We start from the raw sequence: 20,248 nt of genomic DNA on the forward strand, positions 1-20,248 counted from the left end.
GGAGGCAGCCAGTTAAACAGAAAACATGAATTAGCAAATCCACAGTCTGTGTATCTATATATCTGCACAGGAATTTGCGTAGAGAACGCCTGCTCTAAGATCAAGGAAACAAAGAGTAGAAGAATGTTTGCTTGTGGCCGGGTGGGGTATGACCTCTAGTGTAAAGAATAATAAACAGATTTACACATAAAATACTTAGATTATTGCTTCCTGAAGCAATTAGTTCTAGAATACACAATGCTAAGCCAGTACCTGTCTGCAACAGAAAGGAGTTAAGAGATCATGCCAGCAGCTCCTCATTAACAACAGCCACAGCATGATCCTGTTCTGATTCCACAGAGATAAGGGAAGCTCCCAAAAATAATGCAGTGACCGTAAGCATCAGAAAGCAACATTTCAGTAACATACATAGAATTGCCAACAACAAGTTGCAACAAGCAGAATTCTTACATGTGGCACAGACATTAAATAACAAGAGCAAGTTTTTAAGAAGGCATACACAACGGAGATGAGGTAATATCAGGCTCTGAAATGTCATTAAAAACAACAACAATAAAAAGTTATGGTAAGAACCCAGTAATTCAGAAATCACTGACAAGATTACCATATCCAGATGATACATCCACACGATAAAAGCTGACAGTCGGCACAGCAGGCAGAATTACCCCTTAAAAGGCAAACCATCCCCCAAGACCTGGAAAGTAAAGGTTATATTTGTACTTTGAAATAGCAGTAAGAATGTTTGTAAACTTGCATTTGTCTCCAAATTGGTTAAAATAGCAGTTCAAGAAGAGTAAGATGATGCTGGAAAAGACGACAGCCTGATCAGCACCTGGAGAAGAAAAGCCGATCTCTCCAACTCATTGGAATTTTCTGAACACATCAATAAAGAGAACTGGAAGAAAAGAAAGTCTGTTGCTAAGAGTTCACTCACACTTCCAGAGATTTTCAACAAAAGGCTTCTAAAAATTATTTGGCTATTGTCTAAAAAACAAAGAATTGGCACAAGCCTGATGTTGGATGGGACAGAAGGCAGACAACAGAACCAAATGGTGATCAGGGAAGAAATCTGCAAAAAATTCTGCAAGGTCATGTACTAAGGAGGGAGCAGTTTAGTGCTTGGTGATAGACTGGAAAGCTGGGAACAGTAAAATATTAACTATTTAGTTTAGTTAGGGTCAGAGAGAATTGTGTGGAAACTCAAGAAAAATATAGCCAGAGAACAAAAGACCAAATATAAAGTAAATAAAAATGTAAAGTAAAACACCAAAAAAAGGACTAAGTAAATTTTTGGAGGAAAAACCCCAAGATATTCATAGGACCTGTAGTGATCTAAATGAACTGCGTCATCTCAGCAAAGGAATCCACTACAGCTGACAGGTGAATGAAAATGGCCAACAACAGGATGCTACATGTAAGGACGGAAAAATGATGTAAAATTTTTACAGGGTATTCACATTGATTATCTTGCATACTGTTGTGCTGATCACACATCGTCCACAAAATTTAACGGGGTTCAGGAAAGTAAAGAAAATGGTTAAGAACACTGAAAAGAAGTCCAGGGATACTGAGCTATTTTGTATTATTCTCGGAGGAAGGACCATGCGCGAGGCATGCGAAATGAAATGAAGTACCTTCGTGTCTGGGCACCCCATTTCTGTGGGGCAAGTACCGTGCTCGCAGCTGCTGGGCTGCTGTCCTCGCCCGGAAAACCTGTGCTCAGCAGAGCCATCAGCCTCACGCTTACACTAACCAGCTATGTTCCCAGTCCACCGCCGCTGCAAACACAACCCTCGACCAGCCAAACACTGCGTCCCCGTCCTTGTAAAACTAATCCTTGCTCATAGTTGTGAAACGCGAAGAAAACGTGAATTTGGTTTAACATTTGAAACCCAGGCACAGAAACAGCTTGACTGTTACTGGTTTTGAGACATTTGAATAGCAGGAACATAAACCACATCTGCTTTTGAAGCCTATTGCTGCTGAAACTACAAGTTCTGTGCAAAATAGAAGCATCAAGCCAAATACAGACTACTCTTTCTCCAGCCTCCCATTCTGTTCACATTTTAACTTTTATGCTGTCTTCGAACAAAGAAAACTAATCTTTTCAAACCAGGAATGGCAGCACAGCCTAAATGCCACACCTGGGAAGACAGCTTAGCCCTGGAGCTGATACAAATAAAGCTGTATTATGGTATTTTGTGCATTCTCTGACTATGTAAAAGCCCTCGGTACCACAACGGCTGCTGTGTTGGACTGACAGCTGTAACCACAACAGATTCTCAAGCACAAACAAGAGAACTTGAGAAAGCCAACCCAGTCACAGCTGCCTGAGCTCTGCTGCAGGCCCCCAAAGCGAAGGGGGGAAGGATGGGAGGATAAACTTGTAGGAATACACCCCTGGGCCCTTGGACCCAAAAGCTCGCAGAAAGGTTACATCCTTTTAAGAATTTTGCACGCAGCCAAGCAGAGGTATAACACAAAGATGTGCACGTGTAGAATAATATTCAGACTCCCATAAGGATGAGGCTTGATAAGCTGAGTTTGTTTCCTTTAGATTTAAACAGATTTTCAGTAAAGTTAGTTCTGTCTTCACTTCAGGCTTTCTTATAATTTGAAAAATATATGGAGCTGAGATTATACCCCTTGATGCCCTGAAATCCTGAGAGCACTTTCGGAGGGCAGCTGCAGAAAAAATTACAGAATGTAAAGCAAGACCTGGGAAAGCCGTGCATCCAGTAAGACACCCCAATTTTAAAATACTCCATGAGTTGCTTTGCACTGTTTCCACATTAATAAAGATTTCCTTGATCAGCTAAAGATTAGGGAAGACTGTGGGCCAGCATGTGACAGAAACGCATCTCAGTAGATTTTGTGAATTGCAGTAAACAGAATCCCTTCATCCTCAAGAGGCCCACACAAGAGATGGCATGGAGACATCACCTTGCGATAAGTGGTAAGGACAGAAACATGACTAAAAGGCAGCAACAAAAAAACTTTGGGCATTTGAGAGTGCTGGCTTGGAGAAGCAATTAAATATATGCATTCACAGCCAGGACAGTTCCAACACTAATAACCCTGTACACTCGGCCTGAAGTCACTGAGCCAGCTGGTTCATTCATGAGGTTTCATTGCTTCCTGCTGTCGGTTTGGCTGGGAGAGGAGTTTGCCAGGTGAAATGTTAACAGTTCTTGAAGATTAAAGCAGATGAGATAAAGTGGAACATGTGTCAGCCAAACCTCACGAACCCTGATTTGATAGATAAACTAAGAATGGATCCAATATAGTCCCGTGTTGCAGCTGCAAGAATAAATACTGGAGGAAGATCCGTCTGCAGTCAATTACAGCTTTAATTTGTGGGACAGAGACTCCTTTACACTTGAGACTTCTTACTTGAAACTTAATGGACACAAGAACATGTCTTCTAAGAATTGAAATTATAACAGAACTTTAATTATGTTAGAAGTCAATTAAGTTAGAAATTTCAGGCTGGCAACATCTGATGCCATTTTACAAGGTATTGCGTTCCCTTAAGATTTGCAAACCCTAAACAATCAATCAATTATCTTATATACATTTATAAAGAAACTGTGCTAAGAGCAGCAAAGAGAAGTAGTAAGATTTATTTAACAATAATTTACTGAAGATGATGAGTGATTAATTCTTTTAGAAAAATTGCAGTACATTGCTGCAAATATTAAACGCAGGATGTAGTCTAGGGACCCCTTCTAATAGAAATAGTAAGACTGTATGGTTTCATCAAGATGCTGCCTTGTGTCTTTCCTTTGCAGAGTCCCACTCAGCTAAGGCTACGGACTTTCTGCTTGACCCTCCAGGATCAAGAAACACATCGGTCAGCCACAACCTTGGCAAGGCAAGCATGATTTGACCACACATTTTAACAGTGTGCCACATCATGCGTTTTCCCAGTGTTTCCAAAGGCAATGATGGAAGGAACACCCCAAGTCTCCTGACGTACCATGCACTCTCTGCTGTCACCACCCCACGCACAACTGGTCCACTGAAACTGGACATTAGCCAGTATCCAGCTAAAGTCCACCCTACCACCAAAGTAGCACTAAGACTCCTAAGTCTCATCTGGTGCTAAGTACCGGCACAGTTCTGTACACTGCGTGAGACTGAAAATAACAGAAAGGTGAAGATGTTAAAAATATTTTTACTTTTTTTCTTTCTTGGGTGTCTCATCTTGCACAGATTATTTACCTTTTAGGGTGTAAAGGTAGCAAGATATTTGTTTGAAATCCCACTGGCTTTCAGTATACATCCACTCACTTGCCTAAGATGATGTTTAATAATAACATTGTGGCTAAAGTTTGTCTTTCCCAAACAGTGTCAGATAAACAAGAATGAGAAAACACATGGGCATAGCCAATCCTGCTCTGATGCAGCAAAACTGACTGTACAACTGTAATTAATGTCCCTTTAAGCTCAACATATCTATTAGACAGACTTAGAGAGATGTTTGCTCACTCAGCCAATAATTTACTTTTTTGATTTATTGCCTTATCATCCTTTCTCACTGCGAGGAGCACAGCTGGCTGCAGGACTGGGCTTTCAGAGCATGGTGCTTTAAGCCAGTGCAGGAAAAACACCTGGAACAGCACTGAGCCAGAGCAGGGAACAGAAAAGCAGAGGGTGATCTTACAGTGAAACAACAGGGATGATGACAGAACTCTTTTTTGGCAGGCACTCAGGCTATTCGTAAATCAAGATTAAGATTTTCTTAAACGTATGTAGCAGAAATGACTGCTGGGTTTCTCAGGATTTTTTCAGAAAAGATGCAAAGGACACTGCTGAAGAGAGTAAGCATAAAGAATGACCTTGCATTTATACAATGGTTTTATTTCTGTGACTCCAGAAGAAAATTACTCTTAGGGTCACTTGGCTTAAGGTCAGCCTTGGCAGTTCACTACCAAATACTGGCATATGGATATCTTGACTAACATGCTAACTGTTTAACAGCATGAAACAAAATAAAGCCACTAAAAATGTGCTAGAAGGAAAAATACATCTGCAATTCTTGGGAGAATTTGGGAGGCAAAATACTTTCAAATCAGAAGGAAAAAGGACATCAACGGTTTGCAAAACTAGAATTAATCTGACAAGAAGAGTCTTTTGCTTGAACTATGGCTAAAGACAACCCAAACCAACCTACCCAAATACTACTAGCATAAAAACACCACACTCACCCTTGCATTTTGACACCGCAACAGGCTCAATGATATAAGCAAAGGGCACAGCCCTCTGAACTGCTCACACTATGGCTCCAGGAACTGTGGGGTTTTACTGGATCTCTCATCCTTTCTCTTTTGAAATCAGAGCTAATTACAGTTTCAAATATACTATGCAATAAAAGAAGCTTTCATTTTTGGGTAAGTGGAATCAAACTGTTTTGGAGCAATGAAACTGTTCTGCTATATTTATTTACATTAGATAAAAATTCTACCAGGGATAAACACCTTTTTGCTGGGTAACTGCTTCATGAGCATCACCTAACAGACTGCTTTGGCTGCATGCGCTGCAGAGATCACTCCCATCTTATGAATGGGTAACGCATCCTAAAAATTCATTCCACCCATTAAGAGCCTGAAATCTGTAATCCCACTGTCAGCGTAAATGTGATTTATTATTTGGCACAGAAGCAGTGCTCTTCTGTACAGTCTTCAGGCGTAAGATGTTTACTCTTTGCCTTTAAAAGGATCAAAATGCTGCATGATCTAGACACAAGACCTGTCCCATTGGCAGGCGCTGCTGCCAGACCTGCTGCCAGCCCTGCGCCTGCTCTCGCCACTCTTGCAGCAGAGCACACAGACCAAGTACTCACCTCTGTGTCCTGGCTGGAGCTCAGAAGTGGAAGCTCTACTAGGTTTTTGTCTCTGATTTTGTTTGGGCTTGGGAAAGCATAATATGAAACCAAATTAAAATAGTAGATCCAGAGTTCCTGCTCAAGGGGTTATATGCATTTCTGCAGGGTTGTCTGCCTTGAAATCTACATATTCACAAAGAAAAGGCTGCACTTTACTCATTTGGAAAGAAAGTACACTCAAGCTGAACTAAAAATATAATACCCCCCTCCTCCAACAATGTGCAGTCATAGGCTTAAAATAAAGCAATTTTAAACAGCTAATGGGATCCAGATGTATTACATGAAAAACTTCTAGTGAAAGCCATTAAAACACGTTTTGAGAAGCGCAGAAATGTCCTCAGTTAATCCAATGCCCTTACTTTCTACAGGTATGCAATTTACCAGAATGAGAATGGGAATTTGACCTTAAATTCATGTCAACTTGTCATGTCATGTCAACAACACGCTTAGAGTGAGACAACCATTTTAAAAGAGTTCTCCCCCGTATGACTGTTCCTTGCTAAAATGAAGGAAGAATTAATGTCCAAAAATACTGTCCAATTGCAACTTCCCAGAGCTCTCCTTCCTGCACTTACCCCGGGTAAAGCTGAAACTCGTACTGCTCTGATGAGGGTCACACATTCCTGTTACCAGATCATGTTTTTATAGACATACAAAAGATCAACTGTTTGCTCCACATGGAGATAACTGGAGTGTTATCTTGCACTGGCAGCTCTGAGAAAGCAAACTGAAGTACTCAACAAGTCTGTGTCTGATCGCTCATATGTCTCCACACTTTGGTGATCTCACCTAAGCTCTCTACCCTCTTTCTCTCCCAATTTAAAGCTTTCTTAAGAGTAAACTAATTCATACATGCTTTCTTGCTTACACTGGGCAATTCCTCCACTCTAGCAAAGGACATCAGTTAAATAGTGACAAACACCTTAAAGAAAGGGAAAGAGAAAAGGAAAGACACAGCTCTACACCTCTCTGCTCTAGTGAAGAAATGAAGTTGACACCAAGCAGCTTAACACCATGAGGAATACTTTGTTGGAACACTTAGGGAAATGTCTGACAAGCTGAGCTGCCAACAGCAGCCAAAAGACTCTACATCAAATACTCCAGACACTGCCACCAAAACCTGGTTTGTGTGTCCACGATGGCTCTCCATCAGAGGGACGCGTCAATGCAGAGTTCTTTGGGATGCAGGACCAAGCACAGCCCTTCAGACTGCCTGTGGTACTCTCCAGCCCAGACACAGGAACATCCATCAGCATTCGAAATGTTTTAGACAACATCTCTCTCTCATAAAGCCTTATCAGCTATGGAGATCTCCCAGTTAGCAAACCCCAGGCTTACCTAAATGACACAGAAGTAGTTCTGGTTTCAGCCCAGGCATGGGGTGGCCACATGACTACGTTATTATTGGCAGTGTGCAGCACATCCAGGAACACCAGCCATGGACTGGAAGACCCTGCTGCAGACTGTGTGTGTGCAAAAGGAATTAGAAGCGCCCAGCCCAGCATGCTCAGAATCTAACTACAAAACAAATGAAACTAAAAGAAACAGTAAAAAGAAATACTTGGCAATTTGTACCCCTATCACTTCATAAGCTTAAGCATTTTCAAGTTTTCTGGAGGACAGATGGCAATGACAAAGGCAGACAAAGGCACAGCTCCCTGCGTGTTCCAGAAATCAAATCACAATCATGAAAATGTTCTGAATTTAGAGGTATTTTACTGATCCAAACATTTTTTAAGCTGTTCTACTGGAAGAAAGAAAAGAAATAAAGTATTTTACATAAACTTGTTTAAAAAGTACAGCTGTAAGTGCTAATTACCTCAGCTGACATCAAATTAGCCAACATCAATGAGTCACTCTGTTGTCTGGGTTTTTGTTCTTAAAAACCAAACATTATAGCAGATATGTACCTTTAGGAAAACGTCAAGACTATAAGGGCAAGTGATAAACACAAGTTATTCACAACAAGCACTGTCGTAGTCCAGGTAATCGACAGAAGCAATCGTTCATTCCCCCTGCTGAAAAACACCCAACACTCACTGAAAGTCATTTTACAACTGACCTTGGCATCTCAGTATATTACCGCAAAAATTTCAGTGTTTACTTTTTACTTTACCTAAAATACAAGCTTCCTTGTCAAGAACGCTTCTCTCTTCCCTAAAAAATATCTTTAGACCTCAAAGAACTTAGCAGTTCTCCTAAATTTTTCTCCTCTTGGACACTGAGAAGCAGAAGGGAAATTATTCAGGTCAAGGCCAGATGTGTAAAACCAGGAATTAAATTTCACAGTCCATCCTGTCAACGCTTACTGCCACAGAACATCCACGTCCTCATGTTTGTGGTGAGAACACACACATACTTCAGGCCCAGCACTACAGGTCACTGCAAAGGCAGTGGAGAAACCTGTCCCAAACTCATAAACAATCACAGCACCACAGAGCAGTCAGGCTGGGAAGGGACCCCGGGACCACCCAGCCCACCCTGCTCAAGCAGGCTCTCCTACAGCAGCTGCACAGGATCACATCCAGGTGGGCTCTGGACGTCCCCAGAGAAGGAGACTGCACAGCCTCTCTGGGCAGCCTGTCCCCGTGCTCCGGCACCCTCAAGGGAAAGAAGTTTTTCCTGCTCTCCCCACGGAGCTCCCTGTGCTGCAGTTTGTGCCCGTTGCCCCTTGTCCTGTCGCTGGGCACCGCTGACAAGAGCCCGGCCCCCTGACACTGGCCCTTAAGGTACCTGTGTGCATCGCTCAGGTCCCCTCTCAGCCTTCTCCTGCCCAGGCTGAACAGCCCCAGCTCCCGCGGCCTTTCCTCACCAGGGAGATGCTCCAGCCCCTCATCAGCTTGGTCACCTCTGCTGGCCCCTCCCCAGCAGCTCCCAGTCTCTCTGGAACTGGGGAGCCCAGCACTGGACCCAGAGCTCCAGATGGGCCCCACCAGGGCAGAGCAGAGGGGGAGGACCACCTCCCTCGACCTGCTGGCCACGTTCCTCCCAAGGCACCCCAGGATTCCACTGGCCCCTTGGCCACGAGGGCAGACTGCTGGCCCATGGGCAACTTGCTGCCCACCAGCACTGCCAGGTCCTTCTCCGCAGAGCTGCTCCCCAGCAGGTCAGCCCCAGCCGGTGCTGGTGTGTGGGGCTGTTCCTCCCCAGGGGCAGGACCTTACACTTGCCTTTGATGGACTTCATGAGGTCCCTCTCCACCCAACTCTCCAGCCTGCCCAGGTCTCCCTGAATGGCAGTACAGCCTTCTGGTCTATCAACCACTCCACCATACAACACCTGTTCTACTTTGTAAGACCAAAAAATAGAAACACAGGCTGTGAATAATAGTACTAATGAAGAAAAGTTACCCCGGCTTGGTGGAAGTACCATTTTCTTCACAGCCACCTGTCTGATGACCAAAGGCAGCTGGGTGACTCCTGCTGTGAAGTTGGTATGAAGAGGGATCACAGAGAAACACATGCACTCATATCAAAGGCTGACGATGGCCTTGAAACGAAGAGTGAGGAGGATGCATTGCCCCACGAGGAAAAGAAAAATGTTACGTGAATGGTTTTATATGATGATATGAAGTGGGGTGACTGTCTATGTTAAAGCAAGGGATGACAGGAAAATCTTCCTCTGAGCATACCAGTGTAAGAATTATTTTGAAAAAGGCCAATATTTCATGATCTCACACCAGAAAGCCTTCTACCACTGAAATTCAGCTACTAAAGCTGCCAGTTTTGATGTGACCGATACCTAACTAACTGTGTTCACTTTCCTGGTATCCCTCTGTTACTCAAGACTGAACATAGCACCTACTTCAAGGAGCCTCCAAAATGACCCCTGTCATTCCTTGCAGGTATTCTCTTTCTCTGGATTTCAGCTGATGTGCAGTAGCTAGAGAACAGGTGTCATTTCATTAGGTAGCTCCTTGAGTTACAAGTCTTTTAGGAGGAAAATTTACAACAGACATCGAGTTGAGTAACCGCAGGTCAGGCAGGGCACGAACCTTGCTGTACCAGCACCTCCTACTGTCACATGAGGGCAGAAGCAGCAGCGCATCTCTTCTCCCTCACTTTCCAGGCACTGCAACCAAAAAAGGATCATGAAAGGTATTTCTGTATCCCACGTGTGAAGAAGGAGAGAGATTAATTGTGCAACAGTAAGCCCAGTCAGCAGGTTCACTCCAGCTGTTGTGGCCTGTGAGAGGAAACCTCTGGTGCACAAGCATTTGGCAGCTCTACAGAGATAGTCGCTCACAACCTGGCATCCTGCATGCACAAGATACAGGCTTCAGTAGAACTACTTGATACATGCTCAAAAGAAAGGATGGGAATTTAAGCATAGCATCTATAAGGCTTGGTGAGAGCAGAAACTGAAGCAGATCTACCGAAAAGCACCAGGCAGCACAACCAGCACTCATCCTTCTAAAACGTTCACCTTGCACCACAGTTCTACAGATTGGCTCAGCAACAGCAACACCAAGAGAAAATAGGGAAACCCCTTCCCCCGTACAAACTGTACCGGTGCATTTGCATATATTAGTCACCGCATTCCTAGGAATGCGCTGTTTTAAGAAAGATACAACTGAAATTGCAGTGCACACACACAAAAGGCATCGATGCACTTGCTGTTGAGTACCTTTTCAAGCAGTACCACATCCCTGAAGAGTTTGTCAGAACCCAAAGCTTTACCTCACAGTATCAAGCATGAGATGCCCACAAAAGTCAAGGGAACTTCTGCTGACGTCATGACTGGTATAATTATATTTTTAATAACAATTTAAGAGAACGCAATCACTGTAACTCATTCCGTATGCAAGTATTTCCTCTGAAGAAGTAACAGACCTGGAACTGAAATACACCCTGTACAATTTTGCTCCTTGTAAAGCAACCTCCTTTGGGCAGCATGTGGTTGTAAAAAGCTAGTGAAGATTCTTCTTATGGTTCTTTACAGAATCCTTCAGTAAAATAGTTTCTTTTCCGATTATTACTTGGGACTGCCTACTACTAATACCACAGCATACTGAAGACATATTGTTCTGGCTCAGCAGTGCACGTATCTGGAGCACAGCAAGTTCAAAGTACACAAGCAAATGAACAGATCTAAGGGTTTGTTGTCATCAAAAGGAGGTCTTACACCTTCCACCCCAGACAAGCAGCCCCATCCCTTCCCTCAGACTGTCCCAGGACACATCAGGTCCCTCCATGAGCTGATTCAAAATGCTAATCTGGTCCAAGGGTGCTAGTGTTTTTTATGTGTAGGTTCGCTTTCATAGTGCTACAAGGAGTGCTGGCTCACAGCAGGGTCCCTGTGGCTGCCCAGGTCTACCCAGGGTCAGTAAAGAGAGGGCATGGACCAGAGTCTGGGCAGAAAGAGGCTTCTGAGCAGCTCAGCTAAACACCAGCATCTCTTTACAGCAGACATTTAGAAGGCAAAGTAAGTAGGACCGTATGCTTCAGATGCTTTGTTTTGGGGTAACAGGACACATTTTTAGGTTGCTGACTCAAACACAGAACAGATTAGAGGTGGCCAAACATGAACCGTATAGAAAGCTAACATGAAGATGTGTCATGTTTCTTTGAACTCCCCACTGGGCTCCTGCAGCACCTATCACCTCAGTGTGACTGCACTGGAGGCAGCACAGCTGCTCTCCTCCCCCACTCCGAAGAGCTACTTACAACTAACTCATTAGCTCTCAGGTCTCTTTGATCATGGTTACTGCAGCTTGTCTCTGCCAATATACCTTTTAATACAAGAAAATAAGTACTTTAAAAATCCTGTATCCTGATTATGGAGGTTCTTCAACCCAGCTGCACAACCTGGAACCTGGAAAGGTTTGCACACCAGTCTCCCAGCTACCACCTCACCTATGCCTGCAAGGTGTCTCACCCAATAATCCACTTAATGAGAGTTTGTTGCCAAGATACACACACCTAAAAACAAGCCTCCAAGTGCCCGCAAGAGGATTATTTGATTATTGCATTTCATGAGCACGAGTGATAAGCAGTTACACCTGTGTGTTTACTGCTGAGAGGACACTAGCACAAGTGTTTAATTTTTTGGAGAACCACCGATTACCCACTACACTGAAGCTTTTTGATTTTCACCCCATGAAGCAGTATTTTTCTTCACTGGTGAAACCACACGGTTGACCTGGAAACAGTTGATTTAGACAATTTCAGAATTCTCCAATTAACTTCTATGCAGAGAAACTGATGAAGATAGTACATTGTCAACAATCACATCTCACACCAGCTCTAGGGTACTTAACTGAGATATAGGCCTGTGGCTCTGAGTCCTAAACTAGGGGTCAAAGTACAGCCAGTACAGATTAACTTAAACCATTTCCTTGTATTCCCTTCTCTGCTTTTACCTACTGCTTACTACCTACTCATGTCACACTTAGGTGACATGACTCGGGGCAGGAATCCTGCATATAGCATCCAGCAGCCGTGCTTAAACAGCGCTGTAGCATGTCCAGCTAAGGGGTTGCTGTCAGAGAGCAGGAAACTTGGATTAGAATCAGTTTCTGAGTTTCTAGAGACCACTGCCCCCCCCCAAAAAAAAAAGAAAAAAGAAGCTATTGCAGCTCACACAGTTGTTTGTGATTAACTCTTCCTGATTCACTCCATATGGGAATGATCGCTCGGGAACAGCAAAATTCACATGTGGAATTAATTGTCAACAGCACTTCCAACTGACACCCCAAACTAATTTTCATTAATTTGCAAACGTACATTAAAAATAGCTGAGAAACATTAAATCTTGTCAGCTGCAACCCAAGAGTGCACTGGGCCTATCGGCAGCTGGAGAGGAGACTGCAGTGCAGCCACCCAATGCTGCTGCAGAGGGGCCAGCCAAAGCAGCAAGTCCCACATTCGGACAATGGATTCCACAACTCTGAACTTGAAAACAAAGGAAGAGCCAAGCTGAGATACTTACATTTCTGGTGAAAAAACGAGCAGCGTTTAAAAACTTGCCTCTCTGTTGGTGCCAAGACTGCGCTCCCTGTTCCTGTTGTTCTGACCTGTGCCCTCACCCATTGCTGCAAACCGGCTAAACCCAGAGTCTCAGACACTCAGAAATGCAGGCACAATGTTGTGAAAACAAAAAATTGTTGCGTTTGGAGTTTTTTTTCAGCAAGAAACTACGCAGTCAAATTTGAAGTCCTGGGCTGAGGCACCGCCATGGCAGTGTATTACGCTGGTAACACAGGGCTTTTAAGTGGACCAAAAAAAGAAAAGAAATCAATTTCCCTACACTTTATTCTCAGCAGAAGTTGAAGAGATCCTGCTGATGTTAGAAGACACTCCCCCTGTCCCAGACAGACAGACGATCAAGCCCCAAAATTGAAGTCTGGCAAGTGAAAAAGGTCTTTAAGAGAAGACTGCTGGGCAGCCTTAGCTACAGGCACTCCCACTTCCATTGCCTCCCAACAGCACTGAGGAGAACTCGCTGCCTGCAGAAGAACGGGAATGAATATGTCCCTGCGCCCCTCTGACTGCCACCAGCACTGCTAGGACAATCGCAAGGAGGGCAGGGAAGAGAGGCAGGGAAAGCATCCTCATCACACACAGCCTCACACTTATTGAGATCTTCTTACTCTGAGTTACCAGCTGCTTCTGAATCAACATGGTAACCAGCTCGGAAAATACCAGCCTCCATCTATAATATATGGAAAGAAACTGTAAAGTCTTAAAGACATGAGCTCATGCAGCATTATGCAACCACCAGCAAAAGCTTTAATGCTTCTAAAACTCAGCAAATTACTCTGCACCATGTTTTGAGGGGAAAAGAACTAACTGGTGGACTAGAAGATGACAAGCTACTGAGGGCACAGGGAGCATGGCCATATGTTGTCAGTACGGACAGTCTGAAGCACTAATGCATGTACTTCATTTTATAAGGTTTAATTTCCCACAAGTGATGAAAACATGAGCAAATCTGACTGCTAAGAGAAACGCTGCCAAGAAACTGCAACCGAAAACTGCAGGTCGTTACAGAGACATTCATTAGCCCATCAGTGAGACACAGGCAATTGCATTACCCATCAGAAATACAGAATAGGAAAATATTTTTAGAGGAGAAGTGAAGAGAGCAATTAAAACAAAAAAACATATTATATATTGCTATGAATCCTTCAGAGTTGAAGATGACTGCCAAGCTGGTAGTAATCACCATGAATTAGAACTTCGCTAGTATTGATGCTAAAAATACCAAGTGGCAGTTATGTGGCTAAAAATGATTTGACAAGCAAAGCGCAGGAGAAATACCAGCTCCTCTGCGGCAAGCACGGGCATTGCGACCTAGCCAGGGCTTTCAGAATGTATGTTATCCACTTCTTAAAAACTAAATTTCAATAGAGGATAAAAATGTTTTTAGCCTTATCGGTAAAACAAGATGGTTTGGGTCACTCAAGGCAAACACTGTACAATACCCATCAATGGTTATGAAAATACCTTACATCCCTACACATAAATAGTGTGTATGTGTGTGTGTATATAGCTATATATATATTTTCTACATAGTGCTCCTACTTTACATAATGGTTGGCCAAGAAATTCAACCAAATTCAGCGTGCTTATGACAAACACCATAACATGGCCAAGTCCCATTAGAGATGCACAATTTGCATGGAGCTGGCGTTGCTACCGAAGCTTGACATGCTAGCAGCAGCACGCTTCCCAGTTGTAAAGCCTAGCTGAAACTAACACTCTCAGCTGCCTAAAATACACCTCAGGCTGTGTAAATAATCAGAGCTCTCAAAGAGCTAGATTCTGCCTCAAACACGAGACAGTCAATTACTCGCGTCAACAAAACAGATTGACAGGCACAAGCAGTTCTATTGCAGGAGATGGTTCATCTCCTTGAAAGCCTGACCTGGTCCTCTAATCAATAACACACAGTTTAACCTGGTTTCTCGCCAGCATTTCTGAGTTGCACAGTGATGCATCTCCCTAGCATGTCTCTCTGGAAACTTTCTCTTTTTAAATGGTTTCTAAAGCACCCAACTGGCGCTTACTGCATGTCCTAGGTGCTCCTCACAGGACCTGTTCAGCAGCCAGATATTACACATGTAGAGCAAAAACATATCTGACAGCAAAGAACATCAGAACATTGTCAAGATATCCAGGTATCGTATTCATAAATTGTGTGGAAAAATAAGCAAATGGTGAGATGGCAGTTTCCTGATGATACCAAGTTATTCAGGCCAAAACACATGGGCTGACAGACAACTGGTAGGAGAGGGAACAGTGACCACACAGCAATATAACCTTAGTACTACAATAAACACTTGTACAAATGCCTCAGGCCAACAGTCGTCATAGAATCACAGAGTGGTTTGGGTGGAAAGGGACCTTCACAATCACCTAGACCCAACCCTTAAAGCAAGCAGAATGATTGGAATTACCAGGAAAGAAATACAGAACAGAAACAAAACATACATGCGCCTACTCCTTGAAGACCGTATGCCATTTTCATACTGGCTCTAAATACACCGAGGTGAGCTAGAAAAGCCCGACAAGGATGGAATGGCCCTTAAATGTGCAACGAGAAAGGTCATTCAGCCTGAGAGAGATAACTGACAAGTGATACCACAAGGGTCCTAAATCCTCAGTGGCGTGGTAAAGCTAACAGAGCAACAGTTCAGACTCAAATAAAAGAGCCGGGGAGCATGAAATGAATTTAGAAGACACTAGGTTTTAAAAAACAGACCAAGCGAAATGAGATACTTCTCTGCACAGGATGTCAAGCAGAGGAAATACTGTAGGGCAGTGCAAATGCTAAAACTGTATAACAGCTCAAAGGAGGACCGGACCAACTCACGGACACGCATCAAGTGAAAGACAGCCTCTTTACGCTCAAAGTCCCTGAGCCACAGACCAACGGATGATGTGAAACCATGTCTGTCATGTTCTTTTGCTCTTCTTGTACCTCCTCTCTGGGTTACTGCTGTTGATCAATGCTTGAAACAGCCTACCAGGCTGTTCAGGCCTGTGATCAGACTTGGTATTGCCATTCTTGAGCCCACCAAGCTTCAGCAACCATAACAGACCGAGCTGAAGTCTTCATTCCTAAGATCTTGAGCTGTCAAGATTGCCAGTGCTGAGGATCATAATTTCTGCCTCCAAAGAAAACCCAAACCCAACCCATCCTAGCAAGGTTTCTTCTGCATGCAGACATGGAAGATGCATGACCTCAGCATCACAGTACACATAATTCAAAAAAATCTCAGTCCTGATTCAATACTGAACAATTTTAAGAGTCAAGGGAATAAGGAAAGAATAGATGTAGAGAGGAGGCTTCTGTCATGCCAGTGAAACTAGCTATTCAGGCTTTACTCAGAAATGACTTCCCATGCAAAGAGATCAAACATCCCCTGAGCATGCATTTTCCTTTAAAGAATGAAATGGTTCCTCTGCTGGCAGGACCAGCACCAAGGTGCCAACCACACAAGTGCCATGGGCTGGGAGGCCAGGAGCTCTTCAGCCCACCACTCTCCAAGCAGGAATCCGAGGGAGTGGCCCCCAAGCCTCTCTGATGACCTGACAGTGAAGGGCACATCTGCTGTACACTGATGCCTAGCTCCCCGGCCACTTTCCACAGATCCATAGAAACAGCCAGGTTGGCAGGGACCTTGAAAGACCATCCAATCCAACCTTTCATGCAAAAGGCTGCCCAAATGAGATTGTCTAACACCTTGTCCAATCCCATCTTGAAAGCCTCCAGTGATGGGGACTCCACCACGTTCCCGGGAAGGTTGCTGCAGTGAACGATTGCTCTTACTGTAAAACATTTCTAATGTCAAGGTGAAGCCTCTCCCAGTGCAACTTGTACCCACTGCCCCTTGTCTTCTCCATGTGGCTCCTTGTGAAGAGAAGTTTGTATTTTCGAGTTTGTATTCTCTTTCTCCTAGAACACAGAGTTTAGAGGAGTGGCAGGTCACAACCCTTCTTCTAGAAAGGAATGGCAGCCAGCATATTTGAGGGTAAAAATTCAACATGATGTGGTACGTGAGGCTGAAAATCAAAGCCGCTAAGATTTTGTTCAACATGGAATGACAGAATGAACTGCAAAAATCTCAAAGACAAGCCAGAGAAGCTGAAGCAATGAAGGAAAACAAGAAAACCCAGGTGAGAAAGCTCATGCACAAAGCAGCCCCTGCCCTCAGACAGGGCTGCACATGCATCACTTTGGGCACCCCTGTACCCCTGGTGACAGAAGGTGGGATGTGAGCCTGTCTTCTGCAGGTACCACATGGCAAAGCCTCCCCTGCTCTGTGTAAAAGCTTGTATAATCAACTTCTGTACGTCCTGACAGGCTGTCACCGAGAAGAGACTTTATTGCTTTGAACAAGAGCTTTTCTATTGCTTTGGGGCTCCTGAGGTTGGCATGGGCTGCCCCTCCAAAGCCTGTCAGTGTCCATCTCCTATCAGCTGGAGATCTACTGAGCACAGAGAAATGCCTGGACGTGTTCCTGCCCCATCCCTCATCGTAGAGCCTGCTGTCAGGCTTGGCAGCGAAGATAATTCTAATTGTAATGTAGTAGAGCTGGAAGGCCTGGTCTGAATTAAATAGAACAATATTGATACTCACAACTCGACAAGTGCGCATGCACCGGATTTTCCTAAGCCTCTAGCTCAGAGAAGCACCTGAGAAAGCTGCTGAATGCAATCAAAATGCATTAGGACAGCAAAGCTCAGGACCAAGACAGAAGTGGTTTAACTGCTTCTCTGCTTGCTCTGCGCAGCTGCAGCCACACACAACAGCTTTCAGTTCCTCTTTGCTTCAAACACCAGCGCTTTGGCCAAATCCTTCCAGTTCATCATGTCTCCAGAGCAAGTGAATGTCCCCAGGGGCATGGGGGACCACCACTCTAAGGACCACACATGTTCCCCAGCTACTGCACACAAGTGGCCACACGCCTGCAGGGCTCGATGGAACCGCAGGGCTGATGCTGCCCTCCCAAATGGGCACTTTTGGGGGCCAAACAGCACCTGCCTGGGGGCATAAGAATCCCTGAGAAAACCATGTTTTTCTGAAAAATGCTTGCCAGATCAAATGGCTGCCCACTCTTCAGCTTTCTGCAAAGCAAATTAGGGACTTGGAGATCACATTTCCCCATGGAAGCATTTTGGGGCCATATAGCCCCTTAGAAATACTGTGTTTATGGGAATAACCACCCCAAAACAGCTACCCTCCCCGTATCAGTCAGGGACGCAAGGCAGGAGTGATGCCCAAGGCTTCTCCAGTTCATGCAAACAGCACTATGCTGCCAATGGCTCCCAACAACACAACAGTACCTACTGGCTTCCTTATGGAAGAGACTGGGAGCTGGGACACGCTCTGCAGTGAGGCAATGCAGGTGGTGAGCAGCAGGCTGACATGTAAAACAGGCTTTGTGCACAGTTTAGTCAAGGCAAGACTGTAAGCTAAGAGTTTGTTAAAGTGCTGGGAAAGGACGGCAAAAGTTCACTCAGTAAAAGCACAGACTGAAGGTGTCCTGCAGCAAATGGATCTGTCACTTCAGTAAGCCTTAGGATTTTTAGTTGCTGCAAAAAACCTCCTACTGTAAATTTTAAGCTTACAACCCACTTTTCTACATGCCTAAAATGCCTACCAAATGCAGAACCACATTTAAGTGCCCGTGCCCACAGCCTAACGACTGCTCCTCACACAACTTAAGCAATATGATGCTTGCTGTGAAGTCTTAATGGAAATACAACTGCCTAACTGCTAGAGAGTAAGCCCTCGCAGGCTGTATAGCCCGTTGTGAAAAATTACAGTTCACTCAAAATCTGGATACTATGATACACTAGCCTAAACAGAAGATAGCTAACCTAAATAAAGCAAAAAGGAACACTTTTGGCTTCGCATCTGCAGATTCCTTGCTCAATTGCATAATGTGGCACTCGGGAAACAGCTTCCTCATGAGTCACGAGTACAAGCAGGAATTGGCTGTATTTAGAAAAACTGGTATTTCTACCAAATCTTTAGCAGGAAGAAACAAAATGACATAACCCAAACAGAATTCTTTTTTTACATTTTCTTTTTGGCAGCTGTTATGAGCACGCAGCAAAGTGTTTTCTGAGGGCAGTGCTGTGATCGGGCCATGGGTGTTAAGGAAGCCGAGAGCCACCGTCACAGCGAAGCTCTTATAGTAAAAGCAGGTCGTGGTTTCCAGCTGTGAGCTGGTGTCTCTGTGCATCTGGACTCCCAAGGTTTTCCTCTATACCAAAAGATAATGCACAAAATTTCAGGTATAGAACAGTGTTTTATTTTTTATTTCCGTTTTCCTAAGTATGGGCCATTGCCAGTGAACGTAGCCCAGAAGTTTAATTACTCCAGATATTTTCCTTCATTGTCCTGTCTAAGAAGCTTATGGTGATACCTTATTTTAACCTTATTTAAAACTTCTAGTCTATGCGCAGCAAGTGAAATTTTGCCAAATATAGTTACTTTTCACTTTGAACACTGATCTAGTCCAACAAAATTCCGACCATCTGGGAGCCATGAGGGACCCATCAGTATGTGTCTGCTGTATAAAAATGCAGGGCAAGCTAATTGTTGGCTAAATGGAGAAAGATTATTGATAATCTTGCCTAGTTTGTTTCCCCCTTTTCCCTTAAAGATCACTTCACCATCTGTTTGGGGTTTTTTCCCCTCCCTTTCTTCCTTTTTAATACAGCAAACTTAAACTGGGTTTTGCTAGAGGAGAGACCTGTTACTGCAATGGCTCACGCAGAAGGTGTCAGCTATAGAAGCTAAACAAGATCCTGCTCTTTCAGCATGGCTCTGATTCGAAATGGTACACCAGGGACATGGCAGAAATTACAGGAAATTCCAATTTTGACAGCCATTTTCATTGTCAGAAGCCATGAAAGTCTGGGCAGCTCTATACTGGAAACAAATGCCTTTTATTTATTTGTACCAGCTTGCAAAGCCAGGTGTAGGCACTGATCGCGGTTCCACTCCAGTTAACTGAAGCTTTGCAGCTGATCACAGAAACATGACTAAGTTACATGTATTTTATTGCCAGACACCATAAAGACAGACTGTATTAGTAAACTCGAGCCCAGGCACAACCCTAGGTGTACCAGGGAGGTGCACACAATGATACCAAGCAACTATATTACACATTCACAGAGCGCATCACAACAAACTACCTGCAAGTCGTCCTACAGAGTATTAGTGAAACCGTGATAAAAGCATTTGTAACAAGGTATTTACACTTTAAACTTCAGGATGATTTAAACCAGCACAGAACCCAAGGAGTCTTGCCAGTATTCTTTTACAAGTACTGTATCCAGAAAAAGCTTTGTTTTTATCATCCAACTCAAAAGATGACAGCAGAGTAGCTGCTTCACTTCC

The 20,248-nt window shown here is 44.0% G+C and overlaps 1 protein-coding gene across 5 annotated transcripts in view; it reads right to left on the bottom strand.

The window, feature by feature from the left end:
- ASXL2 (ASXL transcriptional regulator 2) overlaps positions 1 to 20,248 on the bottom strand; it is a 132,257-nt gene that overhangs the window by 41,183 nt on the left and 70,826 nt on the right. Inside the window, exon 1 of one of the 5 annotated variants that reach the window (XM_080390211.1) lies at positions 1,635 to 8,319. The exons of the other annotated variants lie outside the window; for them this stretch is intronic. The gene's annotated coding sequence lies outside the window, so the exon portion shown is untranslated. Of the gene's footprint in view, positions 1 to 1,634; positions 8,320 to 20,248 lie in introns of those variants that run through there. 5 annotated transcript variants of the gene reach the window in all.

This window comes from Falco punctatus (assembly GCF_963210335.1).
Source record: "Falco punctatus genome assembly, chromosome: 5".
Taxonomy (NCBI): Eukaryota; Metazoa; Chordata; class Aves; order Falconiformes; family Falconidae; genus Falco; species Falco punctatus.